Source organism: Bactrocera neohumeralis, chromosome 6, assembly GCF_024586455.1.
Source record: "Bactrocera neohumeralis isolate Rockhampton chromosome 6, APGP_CSIRO_Bneo_wtdbg2-racon-allhic-juicebox.fasta_v2, whole genome shotgun sequence".
Lineage (NCBI taxonomy): Eukaryota > Metazoa > Arthropoda > Insecta > Diptera > Tephritidae > Bactrocera > Bactrocera neohumeralis.
The window spans coordinates 38,296,660-38,310,050 of NC_065923.1; the positions used below are offsets into that span (position 1 = coordinate 38,296,660).

The following is a 13,391-nucleotide window of genomic DNA, read 5'->3' on the forward strand; positions in this document are numbered from 1 at the left end:
TAAAAAAAATTTAATTCTAACTGTATATAACCCCCTAAAACTGGAGTTTCCATTCTGTAACTTTTTCTAATTTCTGGAAAACTGACATCATACATACAGAGTGCTTAAAACGTGCTGTTTTAATTTGCTTATATATTTTATGAAGCTCTCTATATCTTATATAAGGCAAACTTGCTAGTTGATGAAAAATCTGTTACAAAATTTAGTTACAAAAACATCAATTAATCCAATGATTATGTTTGCCACTTGTATTTAAATCAAATTTTTTGGTTTCAAGCTGAAAATATTTTTCTGAACTTATTATTACTCAAATAACTGTGCTTCCGCATAAACCTCACATCGTCTTGCAGCGCACAGCATTCCAACTTCAGCAATTTATACTACATTAAATGAATCTCTGCTTTGGTGAAACACTTGTACTTGCATTCCCACATGTCCCACTCACATTAGAGTGGCCCATTATACATATAAGTGTGTATGTTTATATAGAAGCCATACATATATGCACTTGTCTTTGATGAAAACAAAAGACTTAAGCGACAAACCACGCGCACCAACACCACAAGTGCGCGCACAACGCATTCAATACGGTTTTTATGATCGAAAAGATCACAAAACAAGTTCATAAATACTTCAGCTTCATTTAATGCCACCACAACGTGGAAGACCTTCACAGCTGTTTGGACATTTAGGTGCATTTGCATCGCTGGACCATTCACATTCCATATTTGTATGGCTGTGCCGCTTATATATATGTATGTGTGTGTGTATGTATAGGTGGCAGATTGTATATATGTGTATGATGTGTGTATGGCTGGCAAGTTGACGCTATATAAAAGCGCATGGCAGCGTGTGAATCATAAAATTGCAGCGCGTAGGCGTCCAATCAATCGACCTGACTCTGAAAGCAAACTAGCCACAACATTTACATATACGCATAAACTAGTTATGCAGAGGTTGAAAGTTACAGCGGAGTCGCGAGTTCACACCTAAAAAAATCTAAAATAAAACGGCACAACTATAATTAATAATAGAGTATTCGGTCAACGTCAGACCGCGTCAATGCTCGAAAAACCAAGCCTAAATTAGTGTGTCGGCTCAACCGAGTTTTTGGTCAGCATAGGCAGGGTTTTTGTTGTTGTTGTGTGGTGCCTTTGTTGTTATACGCTGTTTTTGTTGTTGTACGCTGTTTTTGTTGTTATTGTGCGGTGTGGGAGAGGCCGCCAGCAACATTTGCGAACGCTAGTCGCCGAGCGATGCCAGTTATCAACTTTAAGAAACCCGATGTAGGTCAAATGTGTTTTTTTCTGATTTTCTTCTTCAACTTTTTTGTGTAGCTGAACTTAATCTTGCGACGCCGCGCGGCAGCTGGTACACCTTCACGAGTTGGTCAACTCGATTCGACAATATTTAGCAGTTGCCGATTGCACGCTCGCAGCGTAGTGCAGGCATTTGCAAACGTGACTGGCTGCAGTCAGCTAACACGGCTACCAGCTCGCTTTAGCACAAGACTCAAAAACGCAAGAAGTAGCAATATTATTGTTATAATATTTGTTTTTGTATGCAAATTATTGAAATGAAGCAAAGCGACGGCGTTTGACAACGCGTGAGTCAATGACAAGCGCCGCGCTGCCGAAACGCTGGCTTACAAAATGTTTTTGCTTTTGCCCACCGCGACGCTCCAGATGAGGCTAAGGCTACAGCTTAATTGATGACTCGCGGTTTCTGAGTTTCAGTTACTTAACTGTAATTAATGATTTTAGCAAATAAATCAATTTCGTTGTCGCCATTAATGCATAGTATTATGCAAGTGCGCAGTTCTACGTGTACGCGTAATCCACTTCAAGGCCTGTTATATTAAGAAAATTCGTAAATATTAATAAAATTTGTTTTACTAGGCCTTAGTGGGCCAACCAACTCCAACAAGTGCATTTCGGAGTTAATACCGAATTAAGCTCGAAATTCAATAATGCTGCGGGCAGCGATTGAGTCATTTAATATTTTATGAATTTTGTGCAAATTTCACATACACACACACTATCAATGATAGGCGCACACTAAGCAAGCAAATGTCAAATTGGACATTTGTGAACTTTTGTAGCAGCCAAAACCGGCCTAGCGACTTTAGTTGGCTCTCTAATAAATAGCGACGGTAGAATGACGGCAGAACTTATATAAGCACATAAATAGCCGCATATTGATACATATATACACATGCATGCACATTATGAACTCACTTTGAGACAGCTACATACAGCTGTATGCGTGTATGTGTGTCAACACGCGTTTCATAGCACAAACAGCTAGCATTGTTAATAGCCATTTGTCTGCATTTACTTATACTTCGACAACTATGCATAGCAAAGACACACACATACACACACAGTTGCGAGCGCAGCTGAAAAGAAAGGAAAACGTATGCGCACACATAGACAATGCGGACCAGTTTGGATTTTTGTTAGATAGACGCTGGCTGGACCAGGCGCACAGCCGACTAAGCCGCATAACGCAACGACCGTTGGCTGTGCAAAGTTTGGCCTAACACAACGTGAAATGCCACAAGAGAACAAGCGACAGAAGTGTGTTTCGTTTGCTTTTCTATTTGTTTGGTTGCTTGCGTTTGGTGTGTGAGTATGCGTTTGATGGTGTGGAAACCCAGTTGGAAAAATAACAAACCATTTGCTTGAAGACTGTGGCTATTAGATTGACACACTTGAACTTGCTCTTTTAGGTCTTCTACTATGCTCATTTTGATAAAAGCTTTAACTTTTTTTTAAAAAATTAGATCTCTATTAAATTCAAAGTTAGATATCTTATTTGAAAAGCATAAATTGCTTCATGTTTAACTTTTGTAGATTCCTCTTCAAAAATTCTCATTCAGTGGATTTTTTTTATATTTCGGGGAATTGCCAATTTCTCTAGTGTTTCAATCTGGAATACTCACGACTTTATCCTAAAGTTTGACATTTTAGATGTTATACATATTGTTTACAGTAACTAAAATATTCATCTCGGCCAAAAATTAAATTAAATCGTTCTCCGAATTTTCCTCGTGGATTAACCGAGCTGTGTGGCAACAGTACATCTTGAAATTATAAGTTCTTCCAATTTGGCCAATGTTTGTCATGGAACGATAGAATTCACGTAACGTTGATCCAACAGCATCTTTGAAAAAATACGGTCCAATGATTCCACCAGCGTACAAACCACACCAAACAGTGCATTTTTCGGGATGCATGGGCAGTTGGCCACCAAGATCATGCAAAACCGTTTAACGCCTTTAGACTATTTTTTGTGGGGCTACGTCAAGTCTAAAGTCTACAGAAATAAGCCAGCAACTATTCAAGCTTTGGAAGACAACATTTCCGAAGAAATTCGGGCTATTCCGGCCGAAATGCTCGAAAAAATTGCCCAAAATTGGACTTTCCGAATGGACCACCTAAGACGCAGCCGCGGTCAACATTTAAATGAAATTATCTTCAAAAAGTAAATGTCATGAACCAATCTAACGTTTCAAATAAAGAACCGATGAGATTTTGCAAATTTTATGCGTTTTTTTTTTAAAAAAAGTTATCAAGCGCTTAAAAAATCACCCGATACTATTCTTAAAGGGTTACACGGCTTTCCTCGGCCTTTTTTAACAATTTTTTTCTCCTAAAAAAAATTAAAAATTTTATTAAAATTTTTTATTATTACAAACATACACTGTTAACAAAGAAATTCTGAAATTTATGAAAAAAAAATTTTGAACTCGGCCATTACGACGACATTTCCGGTGACCCCTTGAAAAAAGGATGCGCTCGCATTGGAGGATAACTCCTTGGAGGATCATCTAAAGTGAAAGAATACGTAATTTAGTTAAAAACTTAACTTAGAAGTTAGACGAAGGAAACAAACTAAAAATTGAGTTTTTGCAAAAAACTTACAAATCAGTGAAAATTTCGCGATATTTTTTTTCAAAGAGTTGTAATCGAAAAATAAATCCTGCATCCAAGTCTTCAAGAATTATATCTCAAAGACCTATGTAAAATTTCGTAAAGATCAGTTCAGTAGATCTCGATAAATCTTGCCAACCAATTTCAAAACCACAGTTTCGAGAAAAACACGTTTAAAGACAGCGCACTTTGTTGATCGCTCAAAAAGACTCGTGTCGATTGGTCGAGAGAAATGTTAAAAAAATACGATAATGCTGTTTCGAAACACGTCTATGACAACTTAACAGACGATGAATCGGAAATTTATACATATAAGCCCGAAAGTAAACAGCAGTCGACTGAGTGGCTGTTTCCAACTGAGCAGAATCTAACAAAAGTTATACGCGCATGAAGCCCTTCCAAGCAAATGGTTACCTGCGTTTTTTTGTTTGGAAAAACTGAACATGATACTGGAACAACACAAAACAGTAAATTCTAAATGGTCTACAACCACTCTTGTGCCAGTTCTCTCACAAAATCAATCAAATGAACCACCGAAAACGGATCATTCTTTGCCACAAAAATGCCACAAAAAAAATCCTCTCATATATCGACTGAAACAACTGCATTTTTCAGCACACAAAATATCGATTTGATGGGTGGTAAAGTCTTGACTTGGCACCGAATGATTTCTTTTTATACCCGCTCGTAAAAAATAAACTAAGAGATTAACGTTCTTCGACACCTGAAAAGGCGGTTGATGCGTTCCAAACGCATATTTTGGAAATATCTCAATCAAAGTGGGAAAAGTGCTTCAAGCATTGGTTTAAACGCATGTAAAAGTGTGTAGATCGCAATGGAGTAGCACCCGTTGGCAAGAGTTATTCTGCATTGGATTTCCAGGCTGACATTGTTGGTGGTGTTTACGCTGGTTCCAAGAAAGACGAAATTATCTACGACTTCAAAGTTATGACTGTCAACAGTGACGTGCGAGCCAAGTCGCGAGTGCGACAACTGTTTGTTTGATGACAGCAGATATTTCGTCTTGCCCTCGTTCACTGCCAGACCCATTTTCTGTGCTTCCTTGTCCAGTCTGGAGAAAGCAAAACTAACGGCGCTGGTGTTGAGGCCAATAATATCAATATCATCGGCTTACGCCAGCAACTGTACACTCTTATAAAGGATTGTACCTGCTCGATTAAGTTCTGCAGCTCGAATTATTTTCTCCAGCAGCAGATTGAAGAAGTCGCACGATTGGGAGTCGCCTTATTTGGCATCGAACGGCTTGGAGAGGTCCTTCCCGATCCTGATGGAGCTTTTCGTGTTGCTCAACGTCAGTTTACATAGCCGTATTAGTTTTGCGGGGATCCCAAATTCAGACATCGCGGCATAAAGGCAGCTCCTTTTCGTGCTGTCGAAAACAACTTTGAAATCGACGAAGAGGTGGTGTGTGTCGATTCTCCTTTCACGGGTCTTTTCCAAGATTTGGCATGGTGAATATCTGGTCAATTGTTGATTTGCCAGGTCTAAACCCACACTGATAAATTCCAATATGCGATGTTGAGGAGGCTTAGCCCACGGTAGTTGGCGCAAATTGAGGGGTCTCCCTTTTTGTGGATTGGGCAGAGCACACTTAAATTCTTCCTTCTGGATGTTAAAAACTTCGGGACAAACTTGGTACACTGTTTATGGTGTAACTAAAATAGTTTTTGCGGATGAAACAATAATGTAGTGACTATAAGAAATGAAGTTACTCATCTAATTTAAAGTACTCATCAAACTAATATTATAATAGAAATTAAACTTATATTATTCTGCCTAAAATTGTTGGCCTTGGCTTTCCCGCACCTATTTCCTAACACATTGGCACCCGCTCATTAAAGGCAATATCATAAATTGTTGGTTACAGAACTTGAGCATAAAACATTTATTGAAACACATTTAACTAACTACTCAGTCACAACCAGGCGCCCGTTTAGCTTCCCAGTTCTCGCACCCACAAAGCTACTTTTGAGCAACTTACGCATGCGCGTATTAATAACTCGCACTCTCAAACATTAAGTCACCAGTGGACATTGGCCTGTAAGAGGGTTGTTGAGTTAACGCATTTCGAACGCTCCCGGCAGCTGAGCTGGCGTAACCGGAAAAGCTACATTGTGGTCACACATGAGCGTTTGCAGAATGTGGTCCGCGTGTTATATGAGTAAGTCGGTATGTATGTGTTAGTCATTGGAGCCCACACGCAGATGAAACACAAGTGACGATAATTCACTTCGATTTTTATGGCATTTTCCGCTTTTCATTACGGTTGTTTTATGCTGAAACGCAACTTTGTTAGCTGCCACTTTTGTCACTGATTTTCCCGTTGCGCTTTGTGAGTTTTCTTTTTTGCGGTTTGCCATTATTTATTTGGATAGTTTCATTTGTCTGTTTGTCTTAAGTAGTTGTACAACAACACACATACGAATTTACAAGTATTTGCCGAACGCAAGTGGGTCGTGCGATTCGGTGTCAGTGGGGCGCACACAATTAGCATTTGCCACTGCTGGCTTTCGCAATTTACCGAATTTATGAACTGACGTCTGTATGTTCGTGTACTTGTCAACGCGACGACGCTCTGCGCTAAGTGGCCGGGTGAAGTGAAAATTCTGTCACTCGCACAATGGAAATTCTAATGCCGTTTATTTATGCTCTGTGTGATTTCGTCACGCTTTCGCATAACTTGTAACGAGCAGCGAAAATTAGCTTCGGCAGAAAATAGGCTTCATACTTCGCTGCCGAAGAATGCTCTTTTACTTTATCGACCGCTGCTGTTTAGAGTTGTTTTTATTGTCAAAATTTTTTCAATCCCAGCATTAGGATAAAGATTACTCAGTGCCACCGGATTAGCTTTAAGCCATTAAAACATATAATTTGTCGCCTATGGTCTCAGTTGCCTGAGCTCCCGTTTTAGCTTTTAGCATTTGGTGACTTCATAACTCTGTTTACGTTTCGTGCCATTACGTGTCTTAACGTCAATTAATAAACGAAATACAACGCTTGTCAATTTAATCATCACGATTTCTGTTCACTTCAAGGGCAATCAACATTAAATTCGGTTTGTTAAAGAAAATAATAGAAAAAGTTAGATTTTTAACGCGCCAACGATTTCATACCGAAACGCTTCAGGTGCTATATCAAATCGATTTCAGTAAAATGTAGTTGAATATATAATTACTTAGATGAAACTGGTTTATTTTAATTATTTTATAATATAAATATCGTGCATTTCCTAGATGAGGTATCAAAGGTATCATTACCAATGCAGCCTAACCGGATACAGAAGATTATATTTAAGAGCCAAATATCAGCTTCTACTAGTACTTTTTGGTAATTGGTTTTACCATTCTAGGGCTATATGAAGAATTCAACGATAAGAGAGAATCTTGCCAGCACAAAATATTACCACTTGCATCTCACTCGTCACTCTCTAATCAATATTTTCCGCTCTTCTTGTACTGGCGGGGAAGATCTCCGAACAATAATGAAGTTTATAAAGTCCAAACTTCTTCTTTATTGGCGTAGACACCGCTTACGCGATTATAGCCGAGTTAACAACAGCGCGCCAATCGTTTCTTCTTTTCGCTACGTGCCGGCAATTGGATTTTCCAGAGTGGAGGCCTTCCTCTTCCTCTGCTTCACCCGGCGGGTACTGCGTCGAATACTTTCAGAGCTGGAGTGCTTTCGTCCATCCGGACAACATGACCTAACCAGCGTAACCGCTGTCTTTTAATTCGCTGAACTATGTCAATGTCGTCATATATATCGTACAGCTCATCGTTCCATCGAGTGCGATATTCGCCGTGGCCAATGTGCAAGGGAACATCTTTCTCAGAACTTTTCTCTCGAAAACTCGCAACGTCAACTCATCAGTTGTTGACATCGTCCAAGCCTCTGCACCATATAGCAGGACGGGAATTATGAGTGACTTATAGAGTTTGTTTTTTGTTCGAGAGAGTCCAAACACAAAGAAAAATAAAACATTTACACCGGTTCAATTACTCCTTCACAACCCCCAGCGGACAGGGCTATAAGGTATGCCTGTCGTAAGAGGCGGCTAAAATCCATATGCGCTATTTGTGTATTTTGGCTTGCCTAGAAATTTCAGTATAGTCTTTGTCAGAATCAGCTTAAAATAATATTATAGACTTTGAATGAGCTTCGTTCTAATGAAAAAACATTTGAAGCTCTAGCGACAAATGTCACCAGTAATTAAGATTGTTATGTGCTCAACTGCTAGTAGCAAAAGCTACAAGGTCTGACCGGAGACTGAAATCTGGTACCACGGGGAGCAGTTGGCCCTTGGAGTTCGCTCCAATCTGCTAATTGAGTTCGGCCCTTTGGGGAGATTCGTGGTGGCTGTGGTTTAAACCTAATGGCAGGTAGAATTGAAAATTCAATTCAGAGTGAAGTCGCACAGCGGCCGAATGCCGGACCCACAGCACACCAGAGGTTTTAGATCGGCCTCAAATCCGACCAAGTTGGAAAAGGTGTCCCTTCCACCCGACCAAGTAGAACCAAAAAATACGTGCAAAAGGCATTTATTATTTCGGGCGCTGATCAACGCATTGTATTGATCTATGTGTTTTTAAATGCACCGTGAGGTTAGGCCATCACCGGCTGGTACTCACGTAAATTACAACGATTTTTATACCCTTCACAAATACAAATAATTCCTTAAAGAACTTGATTTTTAGCTGACAGTTTGTATCATACCCATATATTATAGTTGTTCGATCACAACAGTTGCTCCGGCGACTGCATTGGACAAGAATCCTTTTCGTGAATATTTCTCGTAACAGCGTCGATTCCCACAAATGCGCTGTTTCTTGGAGAGAAAACCCGTGCTCAATATTTCAGATCGATATCGCAAAAACTAGGGAACTAGTTCGCATATATACAGGCAGACGAACCTACAGACTGATAATTTATATATGTATGTATGTTATAGGACCTTTGACGTTTTCTCTGGGTGTTATAAACTTCGTGGCATATTTAGTGTACACTGTTCAGGATATAACAAGGCGTACTTGCCGAAAGGAGAATAGAAAAGCCGTAAATACCTGAGTGTGAACAGGAAAGTTGACCGAAATTTCTACATAAAGAATTTGGCGGCTCACTTAAAGTTTCAAAAACCTGAAAATCAAATACAGAGATCTGATGAAGATGTCTCGCAGCTGAAAAATTATCGAATATACAATCATGGATGTTGGTTTGGATGGACTACTATTAAAAGAGATGGTAAAAAAGCTTCGTTGGCAGAACTGCAACTTTTAGATATAAAAGACTAAGCAATCCTCATGTTAAATTCGTTTTTTGAAAAATGGCAATATTCATCTCATAGATCTTTTTTGGAGAAAAATATTCACCGATAACTGTTACTGAGGGATTTTATGATTACTTATAGTACATATGAATTCAAAATCAGCAACGTAAATAAATGAAAGGGGGAGTTAGTTCGAGTTATTATTGCAGATTGCCGTCAACTAAAGAGTAAGGAGGAAGAAGAATTTGGACATTGGTAATATAAAATCTGTATATGCTTGTTCAGACCTGATATTTTTTTAATTTCGTCTAAATTATAAAAATTAAATATACAAAATATATTTTACAAAAAGACATACGCGACTATTTATTTATAACACAGAGCACATGAAGTCTTGTTTACGAAATTAACTCTTTAGCTCTCTACCTATATGTACGAGTATAGTATATATAATTATTGCTTTTTTATAACACGATTTCAACTCATTATCTATTTATTTTTACATTCTCTTTGCAGCGAATAATAAGTTTCATACATCATAACCCGATATTACAAGAAACAAGAAACAAAAAATAAGTGAAACGAAAAGTGAGCTGAGAAAGAAGCCAAAGCCGCGTTGAAAAACTGAAAGGTAAGTGAATGGAAATTAGTACGCATTATGAACAAAAGTTAACGCACGATGTGGATATATATTACCAACCAACATATGGGCTTGCAGGTCACATTGACTCACTGACGAAACCAAATCAGGGTGGTTAAACCTTTTAAAAACTAAAGCAACTATTAGTTGCTTGATGATATTCAATTTACTTAAAATTCTTGCAAGTCATGCCAGAAAACGAACTCCTTCATTGTGGTATACATGGGGTTTTGAATATGGTCTTTAAAGAAATTCAACACAAGTTTTTATTGTTACTAACTTGAGCTTAGTCGCGTTGTGAGTTCTTGCGTCGAGAAATAATAAAAAAATAGTTATGTTAACCGTGTTCGATTCGACATTTGTCTTTTCTCATGTCTACTCTCTTGCAAGAAGGCATAAATATATAGAATGAGCTTAATATTTCTCGTTTCTTCTCTACAAGAAGCTTGACACTCTCCTAGTAGTGCCATAGCGACCATATTCACTAACTGGACGAAGGAGTACAGACTGGATCTTAATATCACAGTCGATGATTAAAATTCCTACAGTCAAAAATAATGAAATTTTTTGTAATAAAAATGGTTTGCTAAAAATTGCCGGCTAAAAGAAATATTTTCATGGAAAATACATACAAGACACAATGACCGGTCGGTCATAAACTACAATGGACCGATATGATCTGGCCTGGAAGTGGTGAATTGCAGACGAAAAAGCATATCGAAATACTGCACTCCGGCCGATTACAGGATACCTTTGATGTCTTCAGTTGAATATTTATATAGCAAGGCCAGCAAACTAGCGGTCAAGAAACATAATATAATCCTGTCCAGCAGTTGTCTTTTTCTCATGTTTTTAAAAGGCAAAATATTCAGCTATCTGCTTAATAGGGGTATTCTGGTCTAGAAGCATGAATTTCAGACATTTTCCTAAAGTGTCGTAAAAAAGGCATAATATTTTTACTATAATTTTTTGATTAGTTATTTGTTAATTTTAGAACAGTACAGAAAAAAAGGAAAAAGTGCCAAAAATTTCAAAATTATGAGCTGAAAGTGGAGGTCTATAAAACTTCCATTCGTTTCCTTTTACCCAAGATTTCAACCCGTCCTAGTTATCTGAAACCAAAAAAAAAAAAGATTATTAATTTAGAATAATGCCGCAATGGCCGGAACTACGGAAAAGTGGGAAAAAAAATCGTTTCACAACGGCTAAAAAAAGTTTTTTTGGATCCTTTTCTGACTATTTCGAATTTTTTCTGGAATAATAATAAAAAATTGGGGATTTAGACTCCATAAAAATTTCAAGTAAATCGGCGCAGTAGAACCTGAGAAATCGTGGGTATCGTTCCGAAAAAGTCGGTTTTGAGAAAAACGCGATTAAAGTTCCGCTAAAGTCTTTTGTTCGATTAGTCAGTAATTTGAATTTTGAAAAATCCTCTTGTACACATATTTTTGAATAGTTAAACTTTGAAAATATAAAAAAATTTCGAAATTTCTAGAACAGAATACCCCCTTAACGCTGAGATGCCTGCTAGGAATCGATGGTATCAGTATGTGGATCAAACTTCGGACCCAACAAACTTTTGACAAACATGACCGCCATTCACACCTTCACCAACTTCTTCCCAGTGAACGGCGTACTTGGAGTCAAACCAATACCCTTTGCAGACGAAGAGCTCGAGTTTCCTTTAAAATGGAGTAAATTTTGCGCTATTTCGTTCTAGATACTGTACCAGTCTCAACTCATCCTTTCGCACAATTGACCCCGATATACTAAATAAAGGCGTGCAACGTGCCCAACAAAATCTGCTCATCTCATGCCACTCTACCAATGGTCCGACCCTGTCGAAACAGCATGTTTCCTGGGCCTACTGCTGGAGAACTTAACAATACTAAATAAAATATTAAAGAAAAATACTCGAATTTAGACTGTTTCGATTTTTATTTCCGCAGTATTGTCTATACACTAATTTTAATAGATAATATCTTCATAACTCTAAAAATAAATAAATAATAAAATTCCTTGAAACACTTTAAGCCTAGTAACATGAAAACTAATGTCTTCTAAAATATATAGTTTCGTCGTCAGAAATAAGACGCTCATTTAGTCACGCGTTCTCTTTTTCCATGATAGTAAGCTTCTTCTTCTTGAGTTTCTTTACCTGTTTTTTCGCCTGTTTAACCTTTAGGAGTTGTACCTCCATTTTAAGCTTATTCATATATTCCGCTTCTTGCCTGATTTCATTCGCCAGTTGCGAATCAATAAACACTACATTCTTAGCATTATGTTTAAATAATTGCTTTGTAAGGCACAACTTGTTCTGAATTAAATTGGTGGCGTTGTCAGTAAATTTTTTCAGAGATTGTCTGTAGGAATAAATACGAGACTCCAGTGAACAATGCACTTTTTCCTTTCCTTCAGTTTTTATGGTCATGTTTGCGATTTGAAAAGAGCACTTTCGAAGCTGATGAAATACTAATGACTAGGGCCTGAAATCCTTTCAATTTATAGGCTCTAGCTCAGGTAGAGAACACCACGCCGATTTCGGTATAACAAGAGACAACAATCTATTGTTCTAACAAAGAGACGCGTTGTTAAATCTGGCTACCTGATCCATGAAAATGTATTGTCTTTGGAAGGCCTTAAACTCTGGTAGAAATAATCTCTTTTTGCGTCTGGAGTTAATTTTTGACATCGGTTGAAATTCTTCTAGAAAAATTAAAGGAATATTTTTCTAGAAGACCTTTTGAAATTCTTCCAGAAAAATTAGGCAGATATTTTTCTGGAAGAATTTACACGCATTGTTAGTTGGAATTTAGAAAGCCTTAAACTTAGGTATATACAACTTGTATGTACATCTATAGAGCGATGGATTTGTCACTCAGAATTCAATGTCGACGATTTGGCACTATTAATTACGATAGAGTTTTGAAGTGTTTTTTTTCGTAAAATAATGAGAATATTGACACTTAATTGATTATCGGGTCGCTACTTAACATCTTTTTACCTTTCTTTACAAATAGTTTGTCTTTTTTTACAATTCTTTGCCATATAAAGGCCAAGTATGTGCTTATCGCTAGTTGAGTAGCAGATTTCTAGAGTATTCTAAATTGACCAATGCTCTTTGTTCGTTACTTACTTGTTGCCGTACTAAAAACATCTAGCATAACAAGTAAAGAAAGGGAAATCCACACTTTATATTATCGAATTAAATAAACGTGAGTATTCAAAATTATATGTTCACTGAACATACCTCAACTGTTCCAGAAATGTTTCCAGTACATTCCGTTATTTACATACATATATAGTCTATACATGAACAGACATAAATGTTTTCCGTAATTTGACTACTCTCTTTATCCTGTTGGCTCTGATATCTTCTTATTCCTTATTGGCGTATTCGCTTTGATATACTATTATGAGCACAAAATAGTAAGACTTTATTTATTCTTAAAAATCTATGCCGTTCCCCTCTAAGTAATCCCCTTTGTCCAAATACACTTGAAACAACATTTTTTTAAATCCACGAAACAGT

General features: G+C 37.6%; 1 protein-coding gene across 1 annotated transcript in view; it reads left to right on the forward strand.

The window, feature by feature from the left end:
• The window catches only part of LOC126761940 (uncharacterized), a 277,755-nt gene that overhangs the window by 97,192 nt on the left and 167,172 nt on the right, over positions 1 to 13,391 (forward strand). Inside the window, exon 2 of the mRNA XM_050478375.1 lies at positions 9,736 to 9,850. The gene's annotated coding sequence lies outside the window, so the exon portion shown is untranslated. The remainder of the gene's footprint in view (positions 1 to 9,735; positions 9,851 to 13,391) is intronic.